We start from the raw sequence: 19,202 nt of genomic DNA, 5'->3' as shown, positions 1-19,202 counted from the left end.
ATGATGGGCAAATTATTTGGAATTGATTTTTCATCTAGATAGACCACTCATATTTGCCATTATATCTTCTGGATTGAATTACTCTCTCTGTGATATGTTGCATGTGGCTTTAAACTTCTGGAGTCTACTTTCTTAGTTTAAAAGACCTAGATTTATAGGACAGCCATGAGTGAGAGGTGTTGATTCTTGCTTCCTTTGCAGGCAATTAGGGTACTCCATCCTCCCCCAACCAGGTAAGGACCTGACAACTTCTTATTTTACTTATTATAAATTAATTAGTATCATGATTTTGTTCAATAGTGAAATTATAATTTGTCTTCCATAAAAAGATAAGCACAGCATATAGGAAATACTGATTGAAATGTTCCCTGGTAAGTAGGTAAGAAGCAAGGTTTTCGATATATTGTTATGTTCAAATACTTTGTTTGTGATTTCCTATAATTAAAAGACAACAAATTGAATGGCTAGAAACAAAAGGCTGTGGATAACCTTAGTAGAATAAATATGATGCTAATTAAGAATGTTATTACTTTTTCATTTCTTTTTTATGAAGATTATTCCAAAATCTAGCATACAAACCAAAAGATATGGTTGTTATTTATTTTACTGATCATCATAATAAGGAAACTAATAGAGAAGGAAAGGACCAAAAAAATATTGAAAATATCGGGTATATCAAAATACTGCTCTGGTTGTATTGATCTCACTCATTTTCTAAGCTTGACAGAGAACATTCAATAATCAGAATTATCCATCTATCATTTTGACATTGCCCTTTGGAGAGTAATTAACAGTACTAATTTATGTAATTTATTTAGCCCATCAGGAGGTTTCAGAACTCACATATGTTGTTGAACATCTGTGTATTTAAACTTTACATCTATGAATGCATTTTATTTACATTTTAGGCAATGTGATATGACTGGCATAATATTTTAAGAAGCTATTTTTTCAAAATGGAAATAAGTTTGCGATCTAGGTTGTCAGAAACCATTTGAAATTTCAAGAATTTGTTTTTATTTGAATTCCTATTTCATTTATTATCCTACTTCTTAGGAATGATTTTGCTACTTTTTTTTTTTTTTATAAGATTGCTTTCCTTAGAAAATTAAATTTGTTGGGGCGCCTGGGTGGCGCAGTCTTTAAGCGTCTGCCTTTGGCTCAGGGCGTGATCCAAGCATTCTGGGATCGAGCCCCACATCAGGCTTCTCCTCTAGGAGCCTGCTTCTTCCTCTCCCACTCCCCCTGCTTGTGTTCCCTCTCTGGCTGTCTCTCTGTCAAATAAATAAAATCTTAAAAAAAAAAGAAAATTAAATTTGTTGAATAAGTAAATCTGGTCTTAACCATTATGTGTTTATACTCTTTTATCCTACCGTTCCCTTTAATGCTTCCACCTCTGAAATCGTGCCCTTTCTTTCATGGCACTTTATAACCTCACATGACAAAATTTCAAATAGCCAAAATAAAGGTGGCTGCCTTTTTTCAGTCCGTAGATATGATTCGCTATAGATGCTCCCTCCAGAAAAATTCCTGCAAGTTTATCAAGGCAAAGTCCCAAATCCTAAAAAAGGAGTGAGCTAAATTCATTCCAGATAACACAGATGGCTCACAAAAAAAGGGGAACAGACATGCCTATGAGCAGATTTTTTTCAATTATTTGTTTCTCGAAAGTTTATACTCTGGTTGGCAAAGTAGAAGGTATTACCCCAGGCATACCTAAAAGTCAATATGTGGTTCAATGCTTTTTCCACCTTGAGGTTTGAAGTACTCAAAAATAATCAACATAAATCTGAAAATTTACTTGATGAAATTTTAAAATTTTGAATTACATAATCTATGATTATTATTGTTTTCATAATATATGACTGGTATCCTAAAGAAAGTTGATAATTGTGCAGACTTTTCCTTTCTACCTATCCATTTTATGATCTAGTAAAATGTACGCTCTCTGTCTTAGTCTGTTTGGAGGCTATAGCAGTACCATAGATTTGGTGGCCTTTAAACAAAGAATTTTCTTTCTCATGGTTCTGAAGGCTGGAAGTCTGAGATCAGGGTGGCAACATGGTTGGGTTCCGGTGAGAGAACTCTTCTAGGTTACAAAGAGCCAACTTTTCCTTGTGTCCTCAGCAGAAAGAGGGAGCGATATCTCTCCAGTCTGTTTGATAAGGCCACTAATTCCATTTATGAGGACTCCACCCTCCTGAATAATTATCTCCCAAAGTCCCCACTTCCAAATACCATCATACTAGGGATTCGATTTCAACAAATGAGTTTGGGACTGATACAAACATTCAGTCCATAACACTTCCCAAACATCAATTTGGTTGTTAGTGTTTGGGTGTTACATCAACACTAATCACCTTCACCAATTTTTATCGTTCTTGTTTCACAATCAGTCTGCAGCAAGTACTAATCTCTGTCACAAACTCAGGTGTGCCCAAAAAACCCCACAAGAGACAAAAACAAAACCTACCACCACAACCACAACAAAAAACAGGTGTGAACCCAGGTAACTGCTCACTTTAGGGAAAGTTTCACTTAGCAAAGAAATATTGGTCCAACCACCTTGAAAAATATATCTGAAAGGAAAATAAAATTGTTATGGTGGATTTACTACATAGCAAATGTTCCTGGATAATGTTTTAGATATCCATGGGTACTTTTTTATGTGTTTTCCTATTTCTCATTATAGAGATTTCACATATGTTACATAGATGGCACACTAGATTGGGCAAGGAGGGAGAGGCCTCTACTTACATTTTTACAGGAGTACTCCTGCTTCCTGGAAGCTCCCAAGAAAGATGACAAGTGCTCTGAAAAAGAGAGGTATGTGATTCAGTTGGAAGCAGAATCATAGCCAGAATCTAGAAATTTTCACATTCCTGTATATGGCCCAGAAGCTGGATAAAGCTGGCAGCATTAAAAATATTGTACAAAGGCAGAAAATCAGTTGTCATTATGCAATTAGATGACAGATGACAAGAGAGCCATCTCTTCAAACACCTTGGAGCTTTGTAAATAACACCACTGCTTACAATCATAGGTTGGGGAGGGAGTTCCCCCAAATTTTCTGTGATTCCAGCAGGATAGAGCTGCCAAATTTTAGATGATAAAGACAGATGATATTTCTTGCACATCTGATTTTGAGGCCCAGGAGTCATACCTATTAAAAATAACTACTGTAAAGAAGAGAGAATTCTATTGCAAGACAGAAATATGGTGAAACTTCTTTTCCACGGAGTCGCATCATTTTTCTTGTGAATGCTGGCTCTTTGCAGCTCTGTGGGAGTCAGTCCATTCTAGCTCAGCATGAAAGGACTCTTGAGTCTCCTTATATATAAAAGCCCAGGGCAGAACTAGCTCTTGAAAAGAGGTTCAAAGTTTTTAAAATTATGTATCACTTCCTTCCTATACTACTTAGTAAGACAGAACACACAAAAAATATGTTTTACACAAATGAGGGTTTGACTCCCAAATTTCTAGATCTTTATTCCTGAATTTTCAGACTGTCAGCAGAACTCTGTATATGCTTGCCCTCTCCTCATTTCCTACATGGCTCTGGTTAGTGCATCAGAATTAATGAACTCAAATGGGGGGGGTGGAAAACAAACTGAAGAAGAACAGAATTAAGGGAGAGATTCAATACCATCCACATGCATCCAAGAAGTGCTGTTTCAAAATTAAGCACAATTTGAGAAGTCCATCCTGAATTGGCTTGTTTTCACAGGTTAATGATAACATAATTTAGTTGAGAAATGCATATGAAGTTCAGTGAGTAACTTTAAATACAGATATGCTACAGAGTCTAATAGGTTGGACTTTACTTATTTTTATTTTTCAAGGTTTTTTTTTTAAATTCCAATTAGCCAACATGCAGTGTTATGCTAGTTTCAGGTTTACAATATAGTGATTCAAAGCTTCCATACAACACCTGGTGCTCATCACAACAAAATGCACTCCTAATTCCCATCACCTATTTCCCCGTTCCCACACCAACCTCCCCCCCGGTAACCATCAGTTTCTTCTCTAGAGTTAAGAGTCTCCTGGTTTGCCTCTCCCTCTATTTTTTCCCCTTTGTTTGGTTTCTTAAAGTCCATATATGAATGAAATCATATGGTATTTGTCTTTCTCTGACTGACTTATTTTGCTTAGCTTAATACTCTCTAGCTCCATCCATGTCATTGTGAATGGCAGGATTCCATTCTTTTTCATGGCTGAGTAATATTCCATTGTGTGTATATGTGTGTCTGTGTGCACGCACGCGTGTACTTGTATCACATCTTCTATTCATCAGTCAATGGACACTTGGGCTGATTCCATAATTTGGCTGTTCTAGATAATGCTGCTATAAACATTAGGGTACATATATCCCTTTTAATTAGTATTTTTGTATTCTTTGAGTAGATACCTAGTAATGCAATTGCTAGATTGTAGGGTAGTTTTATTTTTGAGGAACCTACATACTGTCTTCCACAGTATCTGCACCAGTTTGCATTCCCACCAGCAGTGTAAGAGAGTTCCTATTTCTCCACATCCTCACCAACACTTGTTGTTTCTTATGTTTTTGAGTTTAGCCATTCTGACAGGTGTGAGGTGATAGCTCATTTTGGTTTTGATTTGCATTTTCCTGATGATAAGTGATGTTGTGCATCTTTTCATGTGTCTATTGGCCATTGATGTGTCTTCTTTGAAGAAATATCTGTTCTTGTCTTCTCATTTTTAATTGGATTATTTGTGGGTTTTCTTGTGTTGACTTGTATAAGTTCTTTATATATTTTGGATACTAATCCTTTATCAGATATGTCACTTGCAAATATGTTCTCTCATTTAGTAGATTGTCTTTTAGTTTTGTTGATTGTTTCTTGTGCTGTGCAGAAGGTTTTTATTTTGAAGTAGTCCCAATAGTTTATTTTTGCTTTTGTTTCCCTTGTCACAGGAGACATATCTAGAAAGAAGTTGCTGTGGCTGATGCCAAAGAAGTTACTGCTTATGTTTTCTTCTAGGATTTTTATGGTTTCAGGTCTCACATATAGATCTGTAACCCATTTTGAATTTATTGTAAGAAAGTGGCCCAGTTTCATTCTTTTGCATGTTGCCGGGTTGGACTTTAGATTAATCAGTCATTTCCCTATCATTTTTACCTTAGGGAATTATTTAATTTGCCTAGTCTTCAGAGAATAATAGAGTAATACCTCACTTACATGATTGCTTTCAATTAAATACACACATACATACACACACACACATTATGTAAAGTACTTTTAATAATGCATAACACTTGCTTATGGTATAGTACACAGCAGCTGCATGTTTTTGATATCATTAATTACGAAGACAGTTTGTAAGTTCTATTATTAAACCCTAATCTTTCTTTGTTAAATAAGGTTTGAGGAATAGATATCAGAGTAAACTTGTCTACTGATAAATACAACCACAATTCTGATGGTTCATGATAAAGTAATTATCAACTTGGCTCAATCAAACAAATTTATTCTTCATATAAGAAGAATATCTTTTTTTCTTTAGTTATTAAGACATATTTTGCTTTCTATTTAGGATGTTTTCTCTTTCTTCAAGTACCCAAATTTGAGAAAAAAAGTCAATAATTAGATAAATTGATCTTTACTAGAAATAATTTAAAAGACTATTTGCATTTATTTCAACATCAGCATGGTATAGAAATAAATTTAAACTGTTTTAATAATGCATGTGAAAAAATATAGTAATATATATATTTTATGTCATACTTTTATATATATTTACATCATACATATTTTATATCATATCCAGTTCTCTATTTTAGCCTGATGATATGCTAGTTGTTATGAAAATGGACCTTTTCATAACTTTTTATTTAGGAAGAAGAGTAAAGGTCAAATTATATTGGTAATGGACTAATATTCACATATATTTAATAGTGTGAGGAAAGAGAGCTAGCATGTATGCTTTACATTAGATTGCAGCGCTTTTTAACTGAGAAAGTTTTTTGGTTTCAACGTATATGTACATTTACCATTGTAAACACATTTTAAATCTCCTATTTTTAACTAGTTACTGCTTGTAAATATATGCAAAGAATTGAAGTCTTCATAATCACAGGACTTAAATCTTTATGCCAGTGGTTTTCTTTAAGCTAGAGTAGGGTGTAGTCATGTAAGTGGAAAGGGTACATTGAGCCAAGTGTGTCTGAAGGTGGCCCAAGCAAGTTCAACTCTTTCATTTAATATATAAATGAGAGAAGTAACTTTGAACTAATTAAAAGTATAGAGTCTCTCTGAATCTCTCCTTGGTAAGATACCCTGAATCAAATAACTTGCTCAACCAACTGAAAGGGCTGCAGTGTCCCCTGCTCTTTGTAGTAAAGCCTTTTAAAAAATTATTTATTTTATTTTATTTATTTTATTATTTTATTTTATTTTATTTTATTTTATTTTATTTTATTTTATTTTATTTTATTATGTTTTTTAGAGATTGAGAGAGGTGGAGGGTAGGGGCAGAAGAAGAGGGAGGGAGAGAATCCTAAGCCAGTTCTACACCCAGTGTGGAACCCAATGCAGGGCTTGATTCCATGACCCTGAGATCATGACCTGAGCTGAAATCAAGAATCAGCCCCTTACTAACTGAGCCATCCAGGTGCCCCATAAGGCTTCTTTTTAATTATAATAAAGGAATATATATATATTACAATTGTGTCTGTGGTCACTAGACCATTAAGCACATTGTTATTTTGTTTTGACAACACATACTTAAATTTGGTATTAAAGACACATTTTTGGGGGTGCCTGGGTGGCTCAGTTGATTAAGCGTCTGCCTTCAGCTCAGATTCCTGGGATTGATTCCTATGTGGGGCTTCCTGCTTGGCAGAGAGCCTGCTTCTCCCTCTCTCTCTGCCTGCTGCTCTGTCTACTTGTGCTCTCTATAGCTCTGTCAAGTAAATAAATAAAATCTTTAAAAAAAGACACAATTTTTATAATTCTGGATTTAGAATATCAACGTTTTCTCAGTGCCTCTATTTTTTTTTAAGGGATTATAATAATACCTACTTTGTAGGACTGGTGCAAATACTAAATGAGCAAATAGAGGCCCAGTAAGTGGAATTGTGATGAGCACATTATAAAATCTGGTTGATTTTATTATTATCAGTATTGCTGTGATTATTATCCCATTTACAAAAATGACCCAGCTAATATTTATTAGAAAGGAAACATTAAGTAAAATTAAATACAAACTGCATAAAATAACTTTATAATACTAAGAATTTCAAACTTGTATTGTTTGAATAGACCAAGATGATGAAATTATAAATATCTATTTTCCATATTTTTCTTTCAATTAATGATGATTTATTTCTATGGAAAAGTATAATTAAAAAAAACAGTAAGATTTGTGATTGTTGATATGCAAATGTCTTGATTTAAAACAATAGTTCACTCTAATGCACTAATATACATCTCCATACTCTTACTTGGAAAACAATTCTGAGTCCTTCAAATACATACTGTTAAAAATATGTTATTTTCAGTTATTGCCGATAAATAATCCTGTATTCTATCCTCAAATTAAGAAAAAAAAATGCAACAGAGTGTTTCTCATCTAGTAGCTCCTATTAGGATAAAAAACTTTATCAGAATCACTTGAAATCCATTAAAAAACACTCTGTTTACTGTAACTCATGTTCAAAGTCAAATGATAGACATAGGTGCCAACCAAATGGAGACAAAAATTTTGGCTTTTTTCCTGGATAAACAATCTGCTTACAAATGTGTCACCTCTTACCTAGATACATATCTAGACAGTCACTGGTGGAGTTGGATAATCACGGGCTTACTGCACAACTTTATAGATTTAATGGTGTCAGGAAGAAAAGTCCATGCTTGCTCTAGGAAGATCACCAAAAAATGGAGAGAGAAGGAGTTGACCTGCCCAGGTTCAGTTCCTTCCTACCACCAGGGAAGTCACATCTTGTCCCCTGGGGAAGAATAACAGAGAACAGCAAAAGGGCAGAAATATGGCTCTTTAAAGGGTTCTGTGCAGAAAACATGAAGCAAAGGAAAACACACAATCCAATAAAAAATATATCCAATGAGGGCTCCTGGGTGGCTTTGTCAGTTAAGCGTCCAACTCCATCTCAGCTCAGGTCTTGATCTCAGGATCATGAATTCGAGCCCTGTGTTGGGTATGAGCCCTACTTTAAAAAAAAAAAAAAAATATATATATATATATATATATATATATGATTTATTTCTATGGAAAAGTATAATTAAAAAAACCAATAAGATTTGTGATTGTTGATATGCAAATGTCTTCATTTAAAACAATAGTTCACTCTAATGCACTAATATACATCCCCATACTCTTACTTGGAAAACAATTCTGAGTCTTTCAAATACATACTGTTAAAAATATGTATACATAAATATACATATATATATGATGAATACAATCAAATAGTTTAATTAAAATAAGTACCATCTTTATTTAGGTTTTTCGATTAATGTTTTGTGAAATTGCTAATAATTTATTGTTTCCTTAAAAAGGTATTTCAAGTCACAGTGTTAAAAAATTAGCACTGATAATCACTAATTTTCACTCTGAAACAAAATCTTGCTAAAATTTTCAGAACATTATTTTTTATAAAGTGTATCACTTCATAGCTAGCCACAACTCTCAAACATGTAGACTCAGGAAAGCAAGATTTAAAAATCAATAATTCCTTTGAAACTTTATAAGATTTTTTTTTTTTTTGCAATGCCAGGAAATAAGACAAGACATATTGGCTTTCACTTTCAGTAAGCAGAAGATAATAGCATAAATTATGTAAGAAACCTCTGATTTAACAGAGTTATGTCATGCTTCTCATTCCAAGGTCCTTGTTTAGTAAGGCAAAACTCTATTTTCCACATTAATGGTTCTCAAAGGGTGTGATTCCCACCCTCCCCCCCAAGATATTGGTAATGTCTGGAGACAATTTTGGTTGTCATAAGGGGTTGGGAGATCTAGAAGGTAAAGGCCATATATATAGCCATACATCTCCCATTCACACAGTAGCCCCCACACTAAATAATCATCTGCCAAAAATGTCAATAGTGCTGAGTTTGAGAAACGCTTTTCTAGATGAATGTTATTTGACTCATCAAGGTTTGTGTTAGGAAGGATTTGCAGCTTTTTTAAAAAAAATGTTTATTTTATCTTATTTTTAAATTTTTCTTGAGGGGAGTCCTCTAGCTATTTTTTTCTCTGTCTTTTTAAAAGTAATCTCTACAACAAATGTGGGGCTTGAATCACAGCCCCGAGATCACATCACATGCTCTACTGACTGAGCCAGCCAGGCACCTTGTAGTGTTTATTTTTAATCCTAATTGATCATACACTGATTTGCACTTTCAACTTTTTCTTTATCAGGTGAAAAAATATTCAAAGATTATTACCAGCCAGTGAATCAATGCACTACATGCAGTTAATTTCAGTTCAACAGAGTCACGGTAGCCTAGAAGCGTTAAATTATATATATGTAGGACGGCCAAACTAGTAACTGGCATGTTCATGTTTAAAACCTAAATTTATCTGACTACAAAATCCACAAACTTTTCATGATGCTGCACTTTTGAAAGTTCCTAAGTGCTTAAATTTAGTGCTTTTCATTAGTGTGTTCATTATATACCATCAATATTTTACATTCCATCAAATAAAACTCCAGAGAAAATAATAGATAGACTAAGCTTTCAAATAGAAAAATGAATAAAAACAAACAGACCTTAGCACTCATTTAAGATAAGTTTGTCCTTAAGATGTTTTCACTGAGTTAGGAAATACCTGGGGCTATTTTAAAATGGAAAATATTTTTCTCAAGTTTTTTTATAGTTATTTTCATTAGGTGACAGTAAAACAATTTTCTGATCTATGGCATCATTTAGACCAAGATACACTATTATTCTTTTTCTAGCAAGAGCAACTTCCTCCCCCCTTGTAAAATACATTCTTAACTTAAAAAGAAAAATTATTAAAATGAAACCTATAGGTAATACTCTACAATTTTTTTGTGTTAATGAAAAATCAAGATTTTAAAAAAATTCCTTGCCAGTTTTATTTTAAAATTCTATAAACATTTTGTTTCTGAAATAAATCATGAATTAATTAGTATAGTATAAAGTACATTCCCTTCTTTCAGGCAATATATTTCAACTGGAGCTACTAAATGTTACCACTAAGATAAACTTGGAAATAAAGGATTTCATAAAAAGTTCACTAGATTTACATTCAGAGATGGACTGAAAACCAGGTTCTAACATTTAATGATCATGGACACATATTTCAAATTTTTCAAAACTTTGTTCTGTTATCTGGAAAATAAGCACAGTTACATTTGCCAAATAGTTTGGCTTTTGAAGAAATAAGACAATATGTAACTGAAATTTCTTTGAAAATTGGCATACTCTCTAAAGCATATCAGTTATGTTTGGATCTTAAAAATAAATTAGAAAAAATACATCAAGTTTTATATTTATTATTACAATCTTGAGGTCAAGAAGGCTGGGGGATGATATCAATGGATAAATAAAAAATAATAAAAAATAAAAACCTAATGAATAATTACACTCATCTCTAAAAATTCAACATTGCATCAACTAAAATCGATTTGGATATACATATTCATTCCCCTTGAAATGTATATATTTTATATCCCACCTAAAATATTAAGGTGATTATAGTTTTTAATTATTTGCATTAATAAGAAAATCCAGAAGATAGCATAATATAAGAAAGTACAGGAATGCTTGGGTGGCTCAGTTGGTTAGGCTGCTGACTCTCGATTTTGGCTCAGGTCATGATATCAAGGTCCTGGGCTAGAGCCCCGCCTTGAGCTCCACGCTCAACAGGGAGTCTCCTTGAGATTCTCTCTCTCTTTCTCTCCCTCTGTCCCTTTCTTCACCACCACCTGGTCTCTGTTTCTTTCTCAAATAAATAAATAAATAAGATAAAGTATAAACATTAATATTTCTCTTTATATTATCAAGGATTTAGAAATTAAAATGAAGAAATACACGTTTTGCAATAAGGATAAAACTATAACACATTTAGGAATAAATGTTTGAAAAGGCACACATTCTAAATATGAAACCTAAAAACTTTTACTAAAGAGCATGATAGAAGCTCAGAACAATAGAAAGATGTACTGTGACATTGGGCAGGCAGATAAAATGTTTTGAAGTACCCATTCTGAATTAAGTAGGGAGTGACATCAGCAAGATGGCAGGATAGGAGTTCCCAGCTCTCATCCTCTCACAGAGTTACTGATTTTGACAATCACCCATAGATGAAAGTACCTTTCTGAGAACCAATGAGTTCAGTGGAGAGGTCCCAAAAGCGTGTTGAAGGAAGACAAACAAACAAGGATGGACGCTTTGAAGAGGGTAAGACGATCAGCTTTACTTTATTTTTGTCATTTCTCCCCTAAGGCTGCACAGCTCAGTTCTGAGCCAGACTCCGTTGGCCTGTGACTTCTCTTCCTGGGAAAAGTAAGAGTGCTCAGAGGAATGGATACAGATTTGGTACATATACATAAAATATTTTTCAGCTTTAAAAAATTAAGGAAATCCTGCTATTTGGGACAACATGGATAAGGCATATCAGTTATGTTTGGATGAAACTAAAGGTCATTACAGTCAATGAAGTAAGCCAGATACAGATAAATACTGCACGATCTCACTTATATGTAGAGCCTAAAAAATTTGAATTCATAAAATCAGAGACTAAAGTGATGGTTGCCAGGGGTTGGGGATTGGGAGAAATGTGGAGATATTGGTCAAAGGGTACAAAGATTCAGTTACACAGGTTGAATAATGTGAATGGGTTCAAACTTTTGAAAAGGATTTAGAGAAAATATTAAAATTAGAAAAGCGTATATAAATTTTTACTGAGTAATTATATTGTATGACTTGATCCTTCAAAAGTAAATTCACTTTTATTTGAGATTCTATGTGTAAGGATATTTATTGCTGCATTTTCCATAATAACCAAAAAGAAAAAAATGCAAATACAGTGTATGTCCAAATATAAAATATCGAGGAATGGCCTAATAAATTGTTTCATCTACATCATGGAGTAATATACAAATGTACAAATGATCATCAATGTATTTTGTTTTCTTCTTTTTGACCTTAAAATTTTTGTTTATTCCCAGTATTTTTATTTTAAAAAAATATAAACTAACTTTAATTTTCCCATCTCCCCTTCTTAACATCCTTTGCCAGGATCCTGCAATTTTTATTATCATTTATTATTTTTATCACTTATTGCTTTTTTTCCCCAAAAATGCTCTCCTACTGTTGCTGCTTATCATAAACCTTCCCCAAACTTATGTTTCCTTTATCCAAAAAAGCCACCTCAAAACAATAAATAAAACAATAAAACTTCCCTCTAACATTTTGTCACATCAAACTGAGCTTCTCCCTCTCTCCATTACCTTACAGCCATGCTGGTTCTTTCAACTTATAACCCATTTGTTAATAAATTTCCAGAGATTGGTCCCATCTTTGTTAAAAGTAATCTCTCATATATCCATAGAGTTCTCCATGGTACCAAATCCAGTGACTCTGCCAATCCTCAGAATCTTTGACCACTCTCCAGATGACACTATTGACCATATAAACCTTCTGGAAATGAGCGCATATGGACAGTGCCTTAGCGGTAGAGATAGAAAAGAGGAAACACAGTTTAGAAATATTTACGCGCTAAGCCATGATTGATTGATTGCTTGGAAGGAACTTGATGACTGCCTGGATATCAAATATTAAGGAGAAGAGTTCTATATATCTGCTCTTATGGCAGCAAAAGAATTATACCTTATAAGAGAAGGATAATATTTATAGGGAAATGATAACGCATATTTGTAAAGCCAGCTTTTACGGCATATTTTATCAGTAGGATATGAGTCTAAAGATCATTCCAAAATAGGATAACATCTATGAAGTGTCTAATAGAGTGAGGTGAAAATCGCCAGGGATAGTCTTTGGGAATACCAAAGTCTTAGAAATACATAGATGAAAAGAAAACCTTGGGAAGAGGGGAGACGTTGAACTGAATATTTTCTATTTTCTCTCTTCTTCTCCCTAACCACTTCTCCCCTAAATCTGCACTGCCTTATGCCCAGTATCAAAATCTGAGGACCAGTTTATGTCCCTGCTCTCTGGCCTCCCTTCAGCTTTGGCCAAAGGAGATAGAAGGAGAAGAATAAGGTCCAGAAGTTTGTTTCTGTGGCGTCTTTCTGACTTGTCACAATGTGTTGGTTGTTATTAACCTCACTGTCCCCAGCTGATTGTAGTCAATGGTGGGAGCCTGGGGACAAGTGGGGTTCCCTATCCATTTCCTGCTGTTTTGCCTTTCCTTTTTAATGGAAGCTTTATTAAATTATTCTCAGTTGTACTATTGGAACGTGCCAAGTGTTTTTACCAAGACCCAGACTGGTGCAGGGAAATGGGAAGAACAAAGATGTGGTAGTGTGAGAGGCAAGAAAGGATTTTCACAATGGTTTGTGTGATGTGTGTAAGTGTGGGAAGGGGGTGGTGGAGGGAATGCCCCAGAGTGATCCATCAAGATTTGGAAAAGATGGTAAAAAATCATGAGAAGAGTGCAGGACGAAATTTTATGCTAGGCAGGGAAAAAATAAACATATTGGCAAAAAAGAAAAAAAAGTGTCCATTTTCTGTTTAATTTAGTTCAGCAATCATTAGTAAACTCTTATTTTTATTCTTGGAAACAAAGGAGATCATCTGAAGCATATTTTGGGGAGAAATTATAGAAAGAAGAGACTAGGGATATCACAGTATGTTAGTACCATAGTTTACTTGAGCTTGGTTGTGTCTGTACTTAATCATGTTTGAGAAAAATAGAAGCACTGCACAGAGAATTTTTATTGGTTTATTATTCTGACCAAACATACTTTTGTTTAGCTTATGAAGCCTTCACTTTCATTAAAGCCACACAAATACTTCAGCATAGACAGACTATTCACAGACATAGTAGGTAAGAAACCGTTTGGCTACATTCAAATCCTGCCCTTGATATGCTCATTGACTCATAAACTGAGGTTGCAAATATCCAAACTGAAATGGACTTTGTATGGTTATTAGAAACAATACCAATAACTCCTAGAAAGCTAAGACAGGAATAAAACACCTAAAAATATGGCAAATTTCCAGTGGATGATGAGTGTAGAGAAAAGTTAAGCAGACTATAATAAGCCTGACAGTCTCAGGAATTGAGAAGCTGGAGTAATTAGCCAGTCAGAGAACGAGTCAGTTGCCGCCACCTCCTCCCAAGTGCCCACCATTTTTCAAGGGTTTGGCGCATCTGGGGATTCTGATAGCTGAGCCCTGTATCCAATTCAGAAAGAGCATCCCTAATATTAGCTGAAGGCAGTGGAGTAGAAATTTATCACTAAGGAATGAAATACATGCCTTTTGGCTGAAAGCTTAGAGGAATGCAATTTGTGCAGTATAAAAGTGCATGGAAATCCTAGTTGTATTTTTCTTTAAAATTGTGAAAAACTTTCTATGCCTTTAGGGACAGAAACCCTAAGCCTTTCTTAGAAAAATAGGAGCCATCTTAAAGAACACACATTTCACAGGAACATTTACAAAATTGCTCACTGTTTAGTTTTTTATTTTATAGTCCAGACCACCTGGAATTTTGTAACTCAACCAAACTTCAGGCTCCCTGTATTTCCGCCCAAGTGTCCATGGGCAGCATGTTCTTTCTTACTAAAGTCCAAATCCAGGAGTATCTGCTAGGCAGAAGCTAATCTGCTTGGGAAACAAGCAGAATCAAAGACTATAAGTAGATATTTTGCTAATCAAAATACATTTTACACGATTTTGAAGAGACCTCTACACCACTCAGTCTTTTGGGTTTGAATTAGAATACATGGCCCATGAATGAAGGGAGCAAGATGGAGAGAGAACAATGTCTGGCATTTAAAGTCCGTGCAAGTAGCAGAGTGTTTTCTTTTTAAATAAAATGAATTAAGCTTCAAATTAGCAAAATACTTTGAAACATAGAATTTCACTGTACCAAAATGAAAAGTTTATCCCTTGATTAACAAATATCGTTAGTGGCTACTCTTCTATATTCTTGAGAGGAGAAAGAAGTATGGAGGGAATGGTTAAACAGGTGACGGGGTAATTGTGGAACTTCAGGTAAAATGCTCTGTGTTTTAGAGGAGCAGGGAGCCTTCTAGATGCCCCTAAAGTTACAGATGTGCACAGCAAACTTTTCCTCTTTTTCTTGGAGAGGTTGAGCATGCCATTCTGGTCTACTCCTCCGGAGGCAAAGATATGGAAAGAACATTTCCATCTCCTGTTCACAAGTCACTTACTTGCCGCTCACTCCTTCTTAGAGAACTTTCCCTTTTATCTGAGAGAGAGGACTGAACATGACCTGCATGCCCATTGCAGATTATCCTTTGCAGAAAACTTGGCTCAGAGCTCAACCATGAATGCAATGCAGCGGTCTTTCAGGGGTCCAGACTTTCCTGTTACTCAGAGAATGAGTAAAATTTGAAGAGAGGATCGCAGCAGATCATTTTGAAGTCCAAGAGTCCTCAAATTTAAGACATGTTTTACATTATTTCATTAGTAATGGATCTGATATTTAATCTCTACCCATCTGATTCCCAAATTTTATCTGTCAATTTGTTTGGAAGTTGTCACAGATTTTAGGGTCTGAACAATTATCACTCCTAAAATTCAAACACTTCCCACTTAGTGTCAATCATGTTTTTTTTTTTTTTCCTATAATTTCTAAAAAAGATTCATGTCACTTGCCTGGGGACACTTCAGTGGCTCAGTTGGTTGTGCATCTGCCTTGGGCTGAGGTCATGATCTCAAGGTCCTGGGATCAAGCCCCCCGTGGGGCTCCCTGCTCAGTGGGGAGTCTGCTTCTCCCTCTTCCCCTCCCCAGTTGCTCCTGCTCTCCTCTCTCTCAAATAAATAAAACCTTAAAAAAAATTCATGCCATTTGCCTAATTTAATCAATAACTATTAAGAATAGAAATTCCGATTTCATAAAATTCCATCACTAGAAATCAGGATATTTAATAGAGTTGATCACTTCATTTATTTTGTTTTCCTCATGTTGGATGTTCTTTCTTGATTATGTAGAGGGTTCCACCACAAATAAAAGCTTAATAAGTTTTGCTGATTTATTTTAACAAGTACAGTATACTTTTCCTTGGCCAGAAAAGGTACTTATTTAGATAAAATATTGACACAAGGAGGAAGTCAATACTTATGATTCAAGCACTTCCATTGTTAATGTGCCTAAAAGAATACAAAATGCAAACAACTAAACTATAAAATGATTTTATCTTTCCCTGATCAGGAAAAGCTACCATAAAATGTAATATAAAGAAATGTGTAAACCGAGTAAGCATATAGGCTATTACCATTTTATATTTCTGCTTTTTTATGTAAGTCAAAATCTGATTCACATAGGAACTATATAATACTGTGTTAGGAAAACAATAATGTATCAATAATTTCAAAAGAAAATCTGATAATGCCACAAAGAATGCCCTTCTGTGTGTATAATTTTTTAAGTTGGAAGGCTCTCTGAAAAAGGACATTTGTAGGGAGCCTGGGTGGCTCAGTCGGTTGAGTGTCTGCCTTCTGCTCAGGTCATGATCCCAGTGTCCTGGGATAGAGCCCCACATCTGGCTCCCTGCTCAGCGGGAAGCCTGCTTCTCCCTCTCCTCCCTGCTCATGCTCTCAGTTACTATCTGTCTCTCTCTCTCTCTCAAATAAATAAATAAAATCTTAAGAAAAAAAAATGACATTCGCTATTCAATGTAGATTCTATGAGAGAATCTAGGTTTGACAAAATCATTTCAATGAAAAACAGCAATTATGTTGCCATACCCTCATTTATGTAACACACACACACACACACACACACACACATATACACACCATGGTATGGAAAGTTTGGGTCCTTTTTTTATAATCCTAAACCAATAATATATTTGTCTTCTTCCTTTTTCTTTTTAAGATTTATTTATTTATTTGAGAGAGCAAGAGAGAGGGAGGGAGGGGGAGAATCTCAAGCAGACTCCCCACTGTGGTGTGGAGCTGGAGGCCAGGCTCTATCTGACGACCCTCAGATCATGACCTGAGCCGAAATCAGGAGTCAGATGCTTGACCGACTGAGCCACTCAGGTGCTCCTGTATTCTCTTTCACACAATACATATTGCCACACACTTGAAATCTGCAAATAATCTTGCCCTAATCTTGTCCCTGCACAATGTACAAATACTCTGTTTTTTACAAGAAGACACATTTCATTTTGTCACATAAAAGGGCACAATAGTTTTTTTTAAGTATCATGGACTGCAACTGGAGGTCTAGTCATAGGAATAATCGGAGATCCATGGGCCTTTGCCCACTGAAAGCACCCATGAGTCAATTTGAGGAGAATTTCATTAATACACATAATTGAGAAGCAGAATCAAAATTTTTTACATTTCCATACCTCACTTATCCTTTATTTATTCTCTAAGGAGATTAAAAACATCCAAAATTTTTATGAGGCCTAACACAGAATGGCCCTCACATGCTTGCAAACTACAGTTGTCATACAACCATTGGGAAATTGAATCTCTACCTCTATATCTCTCCTCTTTCTCTAAGTTTGTCTATCCAACCACTCTTCCTTCCTGAAAATGATTTCTCTGTTGAGATGTTAACTCATCTCTTGCCATTTTTCTACTCTCTTTCTCCATAATTCATGTTACAGTAACAAAGACCACGTTACAGTCACGGAAACTCCTATTCGAGTCCATCTATGCAGACATGTTTGCCTTTTTTACCTGTCTTTCCTTTATTCCTAATTTACACTTTGATTTCACTGTAAATGATAATGTCTTTAAGAAGCTATCTCTTAGAGTCTCCCATTTTGTAAGTAGAGAGTTGACAGCAAAATGCAAGATGCACAGCTAAATTTCAGTTTTAGATAAAGAAGGAATAATTTTCTAGTATAAATATATTCCAAATGCCGCTCAGGTATATGCTTTGTGGATAAACATCTAAGGGGTGGGAGGGTGGAGAGACAAAGAACCCCACGATGAGTGTGAGCTTGTGAGCAGAATAGGGGGTAAGGAGAATCATTAAATTGGTTTAACGTGAAGTAATTTTTAAATTATAGTACAATGGCATCTCCAACTAAAACTTTGGTCTAGAAAGCGACTTTGTTTTCCTTGACCTTAAAAAACCAGGCGCTTAAGCAATTATCCATCCATTCCCCTCCCTTCTGTTAAATCTGTTTTGAATTATATTTGTTAATGATCTAACCTAGTTATACTGTATTATGGTACAAAAGACTACGTTCTTACAGGTTGGCTAGTAACTGAAGAATGGAGGATTTTAAAAGCCATTACTATTAAGCAGCTAGAGTAAAATTTCACTCCTGCTGTGTATACAGAATGAGGACAGAATCATTTAATCAGAGTAAGGAGATATCCATGCAGAGGTTGATAAAATGTTAACATTATTTGAGGGAAAATGATATTTCATTCAAATTGACATGTGTAACTGAAAATCAAAGGACATAAAAAAAATTTTCTTTTTTTAAAGTTTAACCATGGCGCTTGCCATTCACCAATGTAAGTGCACATGATTCCCTTTTGGTTTTATTAAGTCCAGACCAAGTAAAATGTAATATTAGCTACCACTTATTTTCCGTAAAAAATATTTTATTTTCTTAAAAACACTAAATATAGTGATGAATCAGATCACGAAAGTGTTCATTCTTCATGACATTTTTAGATTTTTCTTTTTTTAATTTGTGAGAGAGAGAGAGATCATGAGCAGGGCATAAGGGCAGAGGGAGAGGGAGAAGCAGGCTCCCTCCTGAGCAGAGAGCCCAATGTGGGGCTTGATCCCAGGACCGGGAGATCATGACCTGAGCTGAAGGCAGATGCTTAACTGACTGAGCCACCCATGCTCCCCTATATGACATTTTTATAAGGCATATATACATTTTACATAGATATATATCACACACATCCAAGAGAAAAATGTTAAAATAATGAGGTTGAAATAATTGGACACATATCCAACAAAATATCATCAGTTGTTTTGGTGTTTATCTCTGGTTGAGAACACAGAACATAGATAATTTAATTTTCTTCCTTTCTGAGCAACATTTACTA

The sequence above is a fragment of the Ursus maritimus genome, unplaced genomic scaffold (assembly GCF_017311325.1).
Source record: "Ursus maritimus isolate PB19 unplaced genomic scaffold, ASM1731132v1 scaffold_4, whole genome shotgun sequence".
In the NCBI taxonomy this organism is placed as follows: domain Eukaryota; kingdom Metazoa; phylum Chordata; class Mammalia; order Carnivora; family Ursidae; genus Ursus; species Ursus maritimus.
The sequence above is the reverse complement of the archived record's forward strand: the minus strand, read 5'-3'. Positions refer to the sequence as shown.